Raw genomic sequence first — 16,079 nt, forward strand, 5'->3', positions numbered from 1 at the left:
TATTTTCGTAATTTGCCATTCATTTCAGCTAACAAGCTCAGTCGTAAGATAATATCATGTTCAAGCCAGGCTAAGGAGCTGCCAAGACAATTTTGCCAATACAAATTTCCAATCTTTAAATTGTTGGAGTAATTGTAGCATATGATAGTCGACAGTATTTTTATGCCCATTCAATAAATAGTTTAACCATGTTATTAATGAACCAACCGCATGATTATATTTGTTGGCATTGCCAATATATAAACAGAATTTACTATAGCGCAAGTCTCGCCACCGTAGAGCACACAAAATTTCTTTTAAGCCAATTTTATCCAGGGGCTTGAAACTCTTTTGCCTGATAGCATTTATAAATCGATAAGACTGCTGATGCTAATTAAACTTTACTTAATACACCCAATTACGAATAGTCCTTTCTGTTTTAAATAATGCCATGGGCGTAAGCATATATAAATATATATATATGCGAAAAAAATATTAAATGAAACTTTTGCTTTTTTATCTCTGCATTATCAATTTAAAGAAATAAATATTTTTTTTACTTTTGAGACATTTCAAAAGTTTTACTAACGTTTATTTATTAAACAAAATAGAAACATTTTTTTCAGAAACATCTGTATAGGGTATTCCTGTGTCTATCTACTTGAACATATGCAAAATTATTTCACACGTTTTAAAAAATATTTATACATATGCATAAATATATGTGTGTGCATTAATGCAGTGTCCCTTTTAAAATGTATTTAATGAGACTCTTTAATATGAGCTCATAATTTACTTTAATCTTTATAAGCACAATATACAAAACTTCCATAAACCAGCATATGAGGAAATATATATATATATATATACATTTATATATATATGCATGGTGAAATGAATTATTAATTCAGAATATACATCTCGATTGATTTCGTGCTATTAATAAATATTAATTAACAACATAAAAGACAATGATTTCAAGCGGAAGTAACTGCATTTATTGTTATAAATTAAAGTTACATTTAAGATAATTACAATTAATATCACTCTAAATGCAATTTCATTTGCTTCAATACCATATATAAATAATTTCAATACTAACTAAATAAAATTTCTTGAAAGTCTTTTTAATTTAAAACAAAAATTTGTAAAACATTTTTAAAATGAAGTTTTACTATAAAAAAAAACCCTCGACGAGGATGGGATTCGAACCCACGCGTGCAGAGCACATTGGATTAGCAGTCCAACGCCTTAACCTCTCGGCCACCTCGTCGCTTGCAGCCAGCGACTCTCAGAACTAAACTTCAACTCAATCATTTTTCGTAATGCTTATCAACGTAATGTTCCCAAAAACTGAGTGTACTATAAATATAAATATATATTTATGAAAGGACAAAGATAGTAAACAATTCGATTAGTCACATAAAAAATAGTAGTAGCGTCGTTATCGCTATTGACTCCGATTATTATATTTGTCATTTGTAATCTAAAATGTTATTAATCGTAAGTAACTGAAACCAGCTGAACAATGATAAAAATTTTATATAAACTTGCTTTTATTCAATTCACTTAGTTCACTTTTCATTTAAATTAACTTTGTCTCTATTTTTTACTTTAAGGCAATTTCATTTTTTTTTTTTTACTTTTTCCATTGTTTCGTATCTCATATTATATTTTATATTGGCATTTTTAGAAGTCACAAGATTTACTGACCCTAACCCTAAAACTATTAAATTCTTGAGTGATAAAAGTTATGCTGAATTTATATTCTAGTTCTAGTTGTAAGACTATAGCAGATAATAGATACATGTTTCATAAGTTCGTGCTGTGAAAAACATTATATAATTTTAAAATTTTGTTATTCACACCATTTTGCTGCTACTAGAAAGCTCTTCTTCTTCTTCTCGTTGAGTCTCAATGGCACCGCAGTTAAGTATCGATAGACTTATATTTAGGTGTCGACAGTTCACAATAGTGCAATCCCATCTAATTCTTATTGACCTATTATGATTCAGTCATTCTGACAATGAGATAGCCCTCTAGATAGCCCCCTCTGCCCATTTGACTTATACTGACATTTACAATTCTGAAAAATAGTAGTACATGTACGACTTTCATATCAGTTTATTTACATATATTATAATTTCATATTTCTATTTTTACTGGTAGCTATAGCTATGCTTAATTTTCAAAAAATCTATTTTTAATTCCTTTTTGCTTTTCTATGTAAATATTTTACTCCTTTTGAAAATTAAATCCACAAAAATATACTTGAAAGGTATTACTAACGAATTGCATTTACATATCAATATTTTAAGAAATAAAAAATTCTTCTAATGTCATGCACATGATCTGCGCACATGCAATTCATGCAATGCACTTAAATGAGGGGAAAAAGCACTCAGACGTTCTATGCTTTCATTATATTTTGTTATGTTTTAAAGGCACTTTGACAAAAAAAAATAAAATAAACAAATACATAAATAAAAATAAAAGAAAAAGAAAAACTGAACTAAAACTAAATAGCAACAACAGTTGCAAAACTGTGTGCGCTCGTTTAGGAATTGCTTTGCGCTCTCATGCCGCAATGGCCCGTGCCCCACGCTTCACGCCCCCCGCCTTGTAGCACGTGCCCCAGTGCTCAGTGTTTGGCTCTTCAACAATGAGTTGCAGCAAAAGCGCAGCAAAAACAACTTGAAAATGAATTTTAATTACATGCGTCTCAGTGGCAATACACGCCTCCGTGATCGTCCCTGCCCAGCCCCCAGGCCATCGTCGCATCGTTGTGCTCTTTAATTTAATGTGATTGAAGCAGCAACAAAAAATTCGCAATTAAATAGTCAACCCACTTCGGTGGATGCCTCTAAAGTGGGCCAGACTCAGCAGAGAGCCCTCAAGTGACGACCTTCCCGGACAGACAGCCGCCAGTCCAAGCCGTGCGACAGACAGTCAGGCAGTCTGTCAGTCATTTAATTATTTCTATTTAAATGTGAAAATTTTGTGCATAAATGTCAAAGGATTGTCTTAAGTTGTCCAATTAATTCTTAACTAAATTTCACATTTGAAATCTCTCAAGATGTTGCCTCAAGATTAACAGTTTGCCTCGTCAATGATGCATAAAAATCCAATCAAAGTTTTTCAATTAATGGGAAATTTGCTGCTGTACCTCTCAGTCTACTTCTCTCTCTCTCTCTCTCTCAGCTAATATATATTTTGTAGTATAGATTGGCAAATAGCAGAGCATTGAGCAACATTTGTATTGCATCATAAAGTACTAAAACGAATTTCTCTACAGGCCAACTAAAAGAGAAATACGCAATATATAACTGCGACCATTGCCACATTTGCACTTTTTGTGGCGAGTTTTTAATAAAAGTTTGCTGCGCTTGTTTGCCAGCAATGGTGACATCAGATGGAGTTATATATGCATATATCCGCAAATAAACACATCTGACATCGTTTCAAAGGCCATTTAAATGGCATATAGATGGATGGTACAAATAGTATAAAGAACATGCAGAACCCTTTATGCGGTGAGGTTAGCGAATCTAAATGGTCTGAAAAGTAATTATAAACACAGTAGATTGAAAAGTTGAGAAAAACTCATCAACAAGTTCCCCAACAGTTATTTTACAACCCGATTCGCACATTCGTTCTACATTTAACAGAATAATTAAAAAGTTTTGAACACAAATATCAAATTGCTATACTCGTTCATGAAGTAAAATTAGTCTATTTGTTGGGGACTATCAAGAATGCACTGAAATCAGATAAAAATATGATGAATCTATGAGAATTGTATCTTCTACATAATAGCTGAAATTCTGAACAGATTAGTTATGATTCAGCTTTATATATTTAGAATATATTCTATGGGTATGCCTGTTGCGAGGATGATGAATCGGAATATTTTCGATAATTGGTAACTGTTGATTCTACAGATTGGCTCATATATTATATTAAATTCATTTTGTTTTGAAAAAGATGTTAACTTGATGTTAAATATTTGGCTAATCCATGTCGATTCTGTCGCATTCCTTTAATTTTGATAAAAAACATACTTAACTAGTACACATTGAATATATGTAGGTAAAGTTATCAAAATGTCTTCATCGAATTGCCCTTGATTAGCTTATTTAATTATGTTGACTAACTTAAGACCAATTTAACAGTTACCAAATATAGCATTATCTTTAATTATGATTTCATTAAGAGATATAACAACAATGCTCAATCTTTGAAATTGGATGAACAAACAAGTGGAATGCTGAGTAAATTATAAGAGTTTTAAATTGTAATTATGAAAGAGTGGAGTTCAGGAAGTTTAGGCACTTATGACAAGTGTATATCCTTCGGACCCTCTTTTGCCTTATTTGGCACGTAATTTCGTGTTCGCGTTCACGTTCGCATTCGCATTCGCGCTGGTGGGCGGGGCACATAAATGTGGCTGATTAAGTTGTTGCCTCAAGCAATTTGCGTCAAGTGAGGCACACGACACTCAGCATGTGTCACAGTGTTGTGCATAGCCGTGTGCAACAGCAGCAGAATAAAGCGGAACACCGAAAGCCAACAACGTGCGACAATTACAACCGTAAATTATGCCAGCAAGAGGCCGCAGCGGAGCCCCTGCCAGCCACTATAATGCTGTCCGCCTGGCCCCTTCTCCCCAACCCCATCATACCTCCTCCCGTTACGCGGTTGCTGGACTGTTATGCCCCTTCGGTTGGCTGCCCACAAGTTGGACGCCGCAAGTTGCAGCCACAAATGAAGAAAAGCAACTGCAACAAAATGGAGCGCGACAACGACAACGACAACGACAACTCAATTAAGTAAATGAGTGAAAAGCAGGCGTTGATGCTGATGCTGATGCTGATGTGGCTGTTGATGCTGACAGTGGTCCTGCCTGTGTTATTATTGTGGGTAGTTTTTGTTCTTCTTTGCTTACTCTTTTTATACACCAGTTGTCTTTATGGTGGGCATAATTAAGAGTTGGGCTTGTATCAGGAGAGCAGAGAACTAATAATTACGTTCAGCCTGTAAATGGCTTAAAGCATTTTTGTTTTGTTTGTGCTTAAGGCTTATGTTAATCTGATTAATATTATTAATATATTAATATTCAAAAGCTAAACGTAGTCTGTAAATAGCTCTTGCTTTAACATTCATAATTACGCCTGTTATATAGTTGATAATACATATACTCAAACAACTTTATTTGTTCAACTTTAACGTATGGGCTTTAATAGCTACAGGACCTATAAGCAGCAAATCATTAAAGTAAAATCAATATTTTCCTTTTATTTATGCTTTTTATATGGAAACGCATCTGCAAATCCAAATTGGCTTTTATATATAAGCAAATCAAATAAAAAACATGCCAACATTCTTCACATTTAAATTGAATAAATAATTAAGCTGTTGAATTAAATTCCAGCCTCTCGCTCACAACAAAAAGTAAATTCAATTTGTTTACATTTAAAGCACGGTACAAATCAAAGTGTAACTGTTCAAGCGAACCCATTGACAACAATTGAATTCGCAACTTGCGTTTTGTTTTTTCTGTTTTCCTAACTTAAATTTACAAACATTATTATTCTTTTAATATAGTATATTGAAGAGGTTGGCGAGTGCGTTAATATGGTCACTATTATAAATTCATAATTCATAATTCATGCGAATACAATTATTGATAATTCATTCAAATACCTTAATAGTGACATTCATGAATTTTAAACAGAATTTGTGAATGTTTATAATTTGTTTACCCAAAATTTATTATTTGTAATAACATATATTCAACGTCAACAGGATAGCGCATAGTTCATATGTTCAAAATTCATTCATATATATTCTATACCAATCGAACTATAGTTCTATCTGTTTTAAATTTGCTCTGTTTTAATCTTATTCTTTAAATTAAATGGATTCCGCATCATTTTGAAACAAATTAAACATGGAATGTTTTTGTCAATGTTCATTAACTACTTTCTGCCAAATTTGTTATTTACAAGAAAATTCACAATAGTTTTCTGTCAGATAACCGACTATTCAAACTAGGTTTCTATCCTTGATTTTTCATCCAATCATAAGGCTCTATATATTCTCTAGTAAATTTCTTCTCGAGATCAACACAAATTTGATTTTACTAAATATAATTATATTTCCAAATCAGAATAGCTGACCAATTTACCAGTTTAATGATAATTGTTTAATTCATTTTTGAAAAATAATAATACAAAAATTCAACCTAAATTGGACTAAGACTAGATAAGTAGATAATGACAAAGAAAGTATTCAACATTACCGGAGAAGATGATTGTATATTTTCTATTTCTATTCTAATGCCGCGCTGAATATATCTGATTGTAAATTAAATTCTAATTTGATTCTGTAAAGCAGTTTCATATGTAATCAACATTGACATCTATGTAATCATGTTGTCAATGCAAGGGAATATTCGCCCGGACATAGATAATCTATTTAGTTGACATAATGCAATCAGCTAACTGAAGTGATTTACGATTAGGTTTTATGTTCACAATTAAATTGCTGTAAAATGTATGTGTGTGTGCGTGCTTACCCCCTTTAGAATTTTCGCTACACTCCCTGTACAATTGTAAGAGTAAAATTCAATTATCACCCAACGTGGGACCAGCCATTAGCCGGTTCGCAAGAAAAAATGCGAGATTCGAGTCACTCCAGCGACTGGCGACAGGCGACAGCATAACTAACACTCTCTGTGCAGCATGCAAAGTCAATTAACAGCCAGAGAAAATGGCCAGCACACGTAAATGCATGCATGCATACAAACACCCACCCACGCACACATACACCCACACACACGCGACGAAGCGCCATTTTGTAGCCTGTCTGCCGCCATTCAGAAAGTTGAGGCAAATTTGCCACATGCATTGCAGCAAAATGAAATGAAACGAAATGAATTGAAATGTAAAGGTGTAGCGGCTGGTAATAAGGGTGGGGAGGGGCGCCATTGGGCGGGCATTACCTGGGCTATATCTGTGGGCAAAACTTTTCAAATTTGCTTAAGCGAGGCTTTTAATAAACGCGTGCCGACCATGGCAAAGACTTGGGCACTTGGGCAAGCGAAAGTTGCTGATTTATGGGCAGACATGCACGCATACACACATACACTCACATACGCATGATAGTGTCGAGTATAAAACTTATATAGAAGTGAGCAGCACGCCCAAAATTGACATTTCCGGTTGTCGCTGGCGCAAAATTCCAGCAAAAGTCGCGTTTATTTTTGGGGCCATTCGTTGACGTGCACGTCACAGTGGGTGCACGGCAACCCCCATATTGTTGTTGTAGTCATGCAATTGTGCGCTTTCCTTTGTTTTAGCTTAACGGCCTTTTCGCTGCTGCACAGGCGAAAATGTGGGCGTGGCTAGAAGTAGGTCGATCGGTCTGTGGGTCATTCTTAAAAATACATTACACATGTAACTGTGTTATATACACATATATACACCTGTGTGTGTGGGTGTGTGTGTGTGTGTGTGAACTTGTGGGCGTGCGTGTGCTTGAATTTGATATAGAGTCAGGCACGTTGACAGGCAGAAGGCAAAAGGCGTGCGGAAATTATATAAGCTCACTTTATGCCGTTAAGGCTGACTTAGTGCCCTGGCCCCAATTACGGTCACACACATACATGCATACGTCGTCTAAGCAGCGATTCGATTCCGTGCTCCATTTCTGCAGCGCTTCCTGCCAGGCTCACCGCTCTGAAGCGGAAGTGGGCCACAACCAGACAGCCCAGGCGTCGTCGTCGTCGGTGTCTGCCTGGCGCACTTGATAAATAGTCGACGGCTGATTCTTGGCAGGCTGCCTGGCAAATATTTGCGCTAGCTTCCACTAAAAGGTGCTAAACTTGGCATAATGTAATATTTAATGCTTGAGGAGGCATTTAACAGGCTATGCATACCTATAATGCATTTCAGCTATGCTATTGGCCTTGCTGCTGCCACCACATGCATACACAATCATCATTATTGCCATGATTATGATGATCATCATGCTGTGTTTGCCCAGCGTTGATAAGCTTTGAAATATTTTGCACACTTTTGCATATGCAAATGTGAGCCACACAAAATAAGTATCCAAGCACGGCGAACTACTTGAGAGCATTTCAGCTGTGCTCACAGATAGGGAAAATACCCAACACACACGCACACACTCTCTCTTACTCACACACACACACACATGCCAGGGGTCTTTGGTATGCGCTTACAAGATTGACTTTGCTGATTAATGTTGCCCGGCTCTGGGCTTCTTTCGTAGAGTAGCCCGAGGTCACACAGCTGGAGATATGAAGCATTGAGTAATGCCCAGTTGTTTGCCTGATAAATAGTAGAAGGAATTTGGATGTCTGCCTGCCAGCAGAGAGACTAAAGAATGGGATTACGTGCGTTATGCTGTGCCCTCTGCATTTGCTTAGCCCAGATTCATTTTGTGCAGCAACTGGCATGCCTACGACTTGCAGTTATTTGACTTGCCAATGCGTAGAATCGTCAGCAATCCGATTTAGTGTGGTTGCTTACACCTGGAGTCTATAGAGAAGCCGTTATTAGGCATATGCTTAAATATATATTTATAGGATTAATTCAGTAAAATCAATTTGGAAGGCATCGAATTTAAATTGATCAACTTATTTATTATATAGATAGTAGATAGATAGTAAATTAAGATCACTATACTCTAAATACATTTTTTCTTTAAAAGGTATTTATTTATTTAGTTTATATTTAAATCTATTTATTTATCTAATTTAAATTTATTTATAGCTAGTTAATATTTGATTATTATTTTATATTATTTATTTGCATGTTTATATATTTCTTTAATTTATAAGCTTATTAGCTTGGAGTTTACTAACTAGCTAAAGACTTTATTTCTTTAATTGATGAAAACATTTAGTGAATATATATTCAAATACATTTGATCCCTTTGATTGTGAGTTTGATAAAAGTGATTCAAGAAGTTATTTATGACCTACAGCTCCGTTATGAATAACCATTTAAATGAGTCTCCAATCATATTTTTGTATGAGTTTGTAAATCATTCATGCGTATATTAAATCACTTACATACATATGTACATATACATTACACATCTCCGGTGTCATTGGCTTCATTCCCACTTATTCCTCGAATTTGTGACTAAGTAAACTCGCTGGGATACTCAGTATTCCATACACAATGCATTGGTTTGTTGTTAGCATGAAGAATAATCAATTTAACATTGCTTAATTCGCACATCCCTGGATAAACATAAAAATATAAATTTTTACTCATGCATGAACTTCCTTGTTCCCTTGCACCCATAACCACAAGGGCACCGCCCCCTTCGATTGCTGTCAATCTGAGCTGGGCGAAAAAGTCATTGAAAAGTTGGTGAAAACAATTAATCAATTCCATAGATAATTTGTTATATGTCTCTGAAGGCTTAGCCATTGATCACATGTCAGCCAACCAAAAAATAAACTTACGTGCTTTGATTATAAAAAGCTTAACTTTCTTTATATTCAATATAAATAAAATGCCTATACAAAAATGAAAACCCTATATAATACCCTATAAACCAATGAATGAGTTAGTTTATTGTTTGTTTTTGTTTTTTAAACGAAATATTTACGGATTAGTGTCGTGCATTCTTTTTAGACAACTTATCCTAAGAGACGAATAGGGAATAATCTATCGAATATATATAGATAAAGCTTAATTGGATATTTGGTGTATATAAAGTCAAGAGCCAAATGAGTAGATCTCTTAGAACTAATCGAAATAAAGCGTCAAATTTAATTTTAAGTTAATTGACCGGCAATCGATTTGCTTATTCTGCATTTTCTAAGAAATATTTTTGTGGCTGCATATTAAAGATTCTCATCATATACATACACAAATATCTCTCTCTCTCTCTCTCTCTCTCTATCTCACACACACGCATGACCGTTGAGTGTGCCGGCGGCAATATTTACCAACATATATATACACATACGTATGTATATATGAATATATATAGTCGTAATGCTGATCTGTGTGCGGCATTAAGCAAATTATATCAAAATAAATCAATTGCCCATTTGGTGCTCGACTTATAGTTTCTGTCTCTATCTCTCTCTCTCTCTCTCTCTCTCTGCTAGACACCCTTAATGTTTATAGACTTCACTATTATATACTTAGATATATGTATGTATTTATGTATGCCTATATGTACTTACTCATGTGTATGTATGTACTACGTATGCATAGAACGCACTCGCCTCGCTTATAGACCCACCACATCCAATCTATATGCACGATCATGATCTCGATGCGATCGTTTCACACATCGCGCTATGGCACGCGCCTCGCTCCAAGCTTCGGATCTCCCTGACGCACGTGAGCAGAACGCACCACACACAAAAATGAGAGATCGTGCGCGATAGAAGGAGAAACGGAGAGAGCGAGCCAAGATCCGAGAGAGATCCGATGCAAATGCTACGATCGTGCCAAAGAAACAAAGAGAGAGAGAGAGAGAGAGAGAGAGAGAGAGAGAGAGAGAGAGCGAGATGTATGTAGGGGTTTATTTTTAGGATAACAATGCCGCAACAGCATTGGGTAGCAGGAGCGAAATTCAACATTTTCAGTATTTGGGGAAAATCGAGGAAAATTTTCAGAGCTGCAGCCAGTCGACCGGATAGAGCAACGCGAACAAGGTGGCAAATCGACAACGGCGACCCAAAGACCAGTGCGCGAAGTATATACAAATATATAATATACATATATATGTACATGTATATGTATATCTAATGAGATACATATACTATTCGGAATATAGCCCATAGTATATATAGGCGCATTCACATAAGTCTTATACTATATATGGAGAAATATTTAAGTGAAGAATTCTCTGAAATGTTTGACGAAAAGGAGAAATGTGAAAATTGACGTGTGATTCGTATTCATATCTGTGGGTAATCGTGTGCGTGCGTGTGTGTGTGTAGGTGTGTTGGTCATGAAAATTGCAGGCAACATCATAAAACCTACAGCGAGAAAAGAAATCAAACTGCAAAGAAATACACCTTCGAGGTAAATATTTACATACATATGAAAAGTGCATAGCGTATCTAATTATGAATGTATGTGTGTATGTACGTGTATATATAATGAAGTTCGCAGACAACAGGGATCTTCATGTGCCGTATTTGTGAGTGTTTGTGTGTATCTATGCACCGTGGCATTATCCCGAGCATCATCTCCCCAGCCTGATTCTTCGAGAGATGAGCGAAGTTGCTTCCTCGTTCGTGTGCTATTTAGTTGGGTTTGTTTTTGTCGCTGGCGCTTTTACTTTTCGTAGCTGGTCGGGTCTGCTGCTCGAATAAAAATTCCTCTTGCGTGTTAGCTGAAAGTTATTTTTAAAAATTTCTTTTAATTTTTTCTCATTTACGAGATACGAGATTTTAAATACAGTCGACGTCGCTGTCGATGGTCTTCTACACAAATACTGTGCACACACACACACACACATACTCACTCACATGCACACACACATTTTTCTGCCTTTGGCTGCATTGAAACTAACATTTCCGTATCTTGTTTAGAAAATGTGCAAATTACCAAAAATCTGTAACGCTGCAAGTTGAGAATTTGTGCAAGATAGATTGAGTAGACGAAAAGGCAAACTGTCTGATCAGTCGATATTTCTTTGTTCAATTTAAATAAGCATATATCGTCTTTGTTCACATTGTGTATACGCAGTGCTCGTCCTCAAAATCCGTAGGAAATGCTGAATTTTACAATTGATTTGCTCTGCTCGCTGCTAGTCATCCAGGCCTAATTATAAATTATTCAATAATAGTTGAGCTCAATGAATATAACAATGTTTGAGGATAATTTCTGAATATTAACTTTGTTCTTGAGCCCATTTCCTGTGCCCAACATCAGATTAATCTTGAACTAATTGGATGCGTTGCATTGTTTGTCCTCTATACATATACATTATAAAGTGCCTTTTAGCCGTTGCTGACAGTGCAGGCAATGCTGAAACCTCCGCTGCTGTTCAAACATTCTCAAAATGGCAATTAGGCCCAACATTTATTTGTCAACCGACTGCCAAATGCAATATCCGTGGACAGCAAGACGAATAACAACTGCAGCGAGAGCAACAACAACAACAATAACGACAACAACAAATGCAATAACAACAATAATGGCAATGGCAACAATGTCACAACTCAAGTGTCAAACAAAAGGCGACGATGGCAATGGCATAGACAGCTACGGCTACATCTACGGCGACGTCTACGTCTACGTCTATGTCTGCGGCTACAAAAACAATGAAATAGAGAGCGGGGTGGAGGCATAGTAAAGACGTGGAGAACGCATTCAATTCTCAGCAAGGGCGACCAACTATTATAGCCGAATTCAAACACACAATGCGATTATTATCCAACACCGCAACTGCTCCCGCCCCATATGCCAGGCAGCCAGCCAGCCAGCCTCATTTGCAACTTCTCAGTAAACAGCTCATAACTGAAGTGGAAATCCAACGCGAAACTATAAAACGCACACATTAAAAATTCAAATTGCAAACAACAACAAAAGCTCGAAAAACATCAAGCACAAACAAGCAACTGCACTTAATTGAATCGATGGCAAACTGCAAGATATCCTATATATTGAATGAATGTATAGATATGTAGATAGATGTATTGAGTTTGTGGTTCTATATATTCCATTCATTTCTATCGATTGTAGGCCGAAACGTTTTGTGATATTCTTCAAATTTACTGTGATTTTTTAAAAATCATCTGATTTCTTACTTACTAATATTCTCTCATGATTTAGTTAAGTTTAAAAAAGCGGGGTTTCTCGTCAAATTGAGTAAGACATATCTGACGTCTAAAGTATCAGTTTTTTACGAATGCGTAAAACTCAGTAGATTTTTAGGGATATGTGTGTTTTTTGATGAGGTCTAAAATATTTACTTGCATTTTGTTTTCATGTGCCCGAAATCAAATGAGAAAGGTAAAACCGCTCACTCTTGGTTTCAATTGAACAATCCCTTATTATTTGCCTTCATGCAATAAGCGAAAGTAGGAAGAGCTACATAGGTATGCTCCCATTCTCACAAATCCAAGTCCACATGTCCAATTAGGACTACTCATAATAATTATAGTAGTATTACTATAAAATTCATATTTAATTAATTTTTTTACTTTATAGTATAATATTAATATAAGAATATGGTAATGGGACATCGGAATCGAATCTCCAAATTAGAGCGCTAGCTTTTTAAATGCCAAAAAGCTAGCTGTTAGCATAGCTAAAGTGTGTGGGAATATCCCTGGAACATATAATATCGTTGCCCAACACTGTCAAGTACTCACATGTAACAAAAATTAATTACGGTCACACTTTTAAGCCTTTTGGTTTCTGAGTTTTTACTTGACGTGCTGCCGAAAAGAGCGAAGTAATATAATTATATATTTCACTAAATATTAAATATTTTATTAAACAGAAATTGTTGATTATTTATCATACTGCTTTCAACAAAGTGAAAATCTAATTGGGTTTAAGTTTTGAAATCAACATCAATGAACTTAAATATCAAAGTTTCTTTTCTATATCTGTCCCAAATGCAATTAAAAATAATAACAATAGGGTATATTTTAGCCTTTTACAGGGTATACAAATGCCGGCAAGAGCAATACAGTGTACTCAAAATGAAAATTTCGCTCATAGCAGTTTTTTGCACCGGCATAAAGAGCGGAGCGTAAAATTCTTGTTTTCCGAACACACCAACACCAACATAAGCACACGCACACATGCACACATAGAGGCGGATGATGGCGCTGTTGTTGTTGCTGTTTCACTCAGGGCTAGAAAAACTTTTTTCAGCATATAGCAGCCGCTTATTTCACGTCAATTGTGGGTGTATGTGTGTGCTGCTGTGTGTTTGTGTGTGTTGGTGTGCCAACTCTAGTGCAAGGAAAGGAAATGCTTGACATATCTTGCCCGTTCTGCTTCCTCTTTTCGCTATTTTATTTGTTTTTGGTCTTTTCGCTTGTTTTTCTTTTTAGCCAGTGGGCAAGCATATTTTCTATTTTATTTTATTATTTTCTTTTGTGCACAATATTTTATTAATATACCTCATATTTATATACATATAGTATATACATTCTTCTTTTCTTTTTGTTCACTTTAATTCCGTTAGGCATCAGAGTTTTTCTTGAGGTATTTTTAATTCAGTTCCAGACAAATCCTTCGCCTCTGCCTTCATCCAAGTGAAAATAGAAATTTTCAGCGTGTTTTGCAGCGCGCATGGACAGTGCCAAAATAATAATGACAATAAATTGCTTGATTTATTTAACACAATTAATGTCTATGTTTATTTGGTTTATTATGCGTACAATGAACGTTCAGTCGAGGCCAAGATATTTTGACTTATTGACATATAAAATTGCCAGTTGTTTGGTTTAATTGTCGCAAGAGACATTTCATTTATTAATCGAAAAAGAGACTGTATGTATTTGCATATATACATATGCTTATATACACTGCGCGTCATCAGGTTAGCGCCCCCCTTTACACTCAACCTCAAAGCTAAATAAAATCTAAACTATCAGAGCTCCATCTTTGAAATTTTTTTACATTATACTCCATTTATTTATCTTTAAAATACAAAAAGAATGGCTACTGTAACAATAGGGATTATTTTTTAATATTTTTTTTTGTAAAATGTACAAAAAACATGTAACAAAAATTTGGTCATCAGATTAGCGCCCCCTGCGCTAAATTCAATTTATTTAAGTTAATGACCAAAAATAACACCGTATTTTAAGCTATTATTATTTTTAAGTAATATTAGTAGTGCGTAGTGCCGTTTTTTGTTTGAAACTACTTCAAAAATTCGATTAGGAGTGGAATTATAAAGTTGTTCAATATTATTCAAGGATATGGTTGGCCAAACGTGTTCAGTACCTTCGATTAACTCTGTCTTTGCACTATAATGCTTTCCGGACTCATATACTTCCTGACCAACCATCCCCAGACGTTTCCAATGATATTAAGGTCGAGTGAGTATGGTGGCCACTCCATGAGATCAATTTTTTGGCCCTGAATCCAGGACTTCAGGGATTTGGATTTGGATTTGGAGCATTATCATGCTGGGAAATCTAATGCCGGTTTTCAGACAGGTTATAGAAATGCGGAACAGTAGTTTTAAACACGGTGTTATAGTCCTATGCGTTCATGCGCGATGTCAAAAATTGAAGCTTACAAGCGCTGTAGTAAGATATTGCACCCTACATCAATGCCACACCACCCCCCTGCCGCAACGGCTTGGAAACCGTTCCAAATTATGTTCTTCTATGCGTAGGTCATGGATATAATAAATTTAGCCATCAGTTCCTTCCAAATTAAATTTTTCTCATCAGAAAAGCCAACATGCTGCCATTGGGTAGACCACGTCATGTTCGCCCGGCCAAAATTAATGCGTATTTCTTTTCTTAGCATATCGACTGGTGTCTTTTTTTTTTACATTCTGTTTCTTTAGGTAATTAACTTTCCTTATTGCTCTTTGGACCGTTGATAAGCTCGTCTTAACACCGATTTTATCCCTAATCTTGGTGGTCGAATCAGGGGAATTCGAAGCTTCCCGAACTAATGCTCTTCTATTTCCTTCTGAAATCGCTTGATTATTGCCGTTTATATAGTTTTTTCCATAGTTTTCCCTATTTGTAAGAAAATTGCCACTTAGTTTTCTGTTTTTTCCTGTTTTTTCAGCAATTTTATGGTTGCATAGTCTAGATTCAAAGTATGCCTCAATCTTTGATTTTCAACCAAAGATAAAACTGTTTCTTTACCCATACTATAAATATATTGAATGCTTTGAGCTTCACAACAAATTTGGTGAGTGTAATTGCCAAAATAAGCAAGATAATTACAATTGCATTTGGGGGCGCTAATCTGATGACGCAAAATAAGTGCACACATTTTTTGCGAAAATAGAAAAGAATAGAAAATAAAACATAACGGGTTTTCACTCGCGCTTTTTTTTGGTATGAGAGACATCTCATATGATGATAATGAAATAAAAAAAAA

At 35.5% G+C, this 16,079-nt stretch overlaps 1 protein-coding gene and 1 non-coding gene across 10 annotated transcripts in view; one reads left to right on the forward strand and one right to left on the reverse strand.

Annotated features, from left to right (window-relative positions):
* Nuak (Nuak family kinase 1) overlaps positions 1–16,079 on the forward strand; it is a 49,242-nt gene that overhangs the window by 12,025 nt on the left and 21,138 nt on the right. The window contains exon 1 of one of the 9 annotated variants that reach the window (XM_089466066.1): positions 10,620–10,731. The exons of 6 other annotated variants lie outside the window; for them this stretch is intronic. The gene's annotated coding sequence lies outside the window, so the exon portion shown is untranslated. Of the gene's footprint in view, positions 1–10,619; positions 11,064–13,365; positions 13,447–16,079 lie in introns of those variants that run through there. 2 more of the 9 variants (XM_089466051.1, XM_089466060.1) reach the window with 2 other exon arrangements.
* Positions 1,171–1,252, reverse strand: TRNAS-GCU (transfer RNA serine (anticodon GCU)). Its single transcript has one exon. It is a non-coding gene; the product is annotated as a tRNA-Ser (tRNA).

The sequence above is a fragment of the Drosophila arizonae genome, chromosome 2 (assembly GCF_054131065.1).
Source record: "Drosophila arizonae isolate 15081-1271.41 chromosome 2, UAZ_ARI_1.0, whole genome shotgun sequence".
Lineage (NCBI taxonomy): Eukaryota > Metazoa > Arthropoda > Insecta > Diptera > Drosophilidae > Drosophila > Drosophila arizonae.